The 525-nt window shown below is 30.5% G+C and overlaps 1 protein-coding gene across 1 annotated transcript in view; it reads left to right on the top strand.

Annotated features, from left to right (window-relative positions):
- The window catches only part of LOC119592889 (cyclin-G-associated kinase-like), a gene marked incomplete in the record, with an annotated part of 28,823 nt that overhangs the window by 17,334 nt on the left and 10,964 nt on the right, over positions 1 to 525 (top strand).

Raw genomic sequence — 525 nt, 5'->3', positions numbered from 1 at the left:
TTACCTTGTACCCTGCTGTGGACTTGTGCTTATCAGATTTTCCATTAATTATGTTTGAAAAAGAATGAAGTACACCATGTAAATATGTTTTGAGGGGAAGCATGAGCAAATAGATGTAAAAGAATTTTGTATGGATGTTCATCTAACAGTATCATCCAAGCATCAGTCTGCTAAGGAGTTAATCCATCAGTATGTTTTCAGTTGACAGATTTTAGAATTTATAGTTTTTTGGGAAATTTCACTTCAAATGAGCCTCATATTAATCATGGTACAGAATGCTGTCTTTTTCACTGGCTAAATGACATAAAAGTTATATATGTCACTATGTCTAGAATAAAATGTAAAGTCACAGATTACTTTGGAAATACTAATGTGAAAGTTCTCAAAAAGTTTGTATATTCAGTGAATGAGAGATTGTGTGCTTGGCAAATCAATGTGTTTTTACTGAATATTTGTGAATATATTTTATTGCCCATAGAAAATCTAGATATTTTTTTTATTGGCAGTGTTTCTTGAAAATTTGTT

Source organism: Penaeus monodon, chromosome 31 (genome assembly GCF_015228065.2).
Source record: "Penaeus monodon isolate SGIC_2016 chromosome 31, NSTDA_Pmon_1, whole genome shotgun sequence".
In the NCBI taxonomy this organism is placed as follows: domain Eukaryota; kingdom Metazoa; phylum Arthropoda; class Malacostraca; order Decapoda; family Penaeidae; genus Penaeus; species Penaeus monodon.
This window is presented reverse-complemented; position numbering and strand designations above follow the sequence as displayed.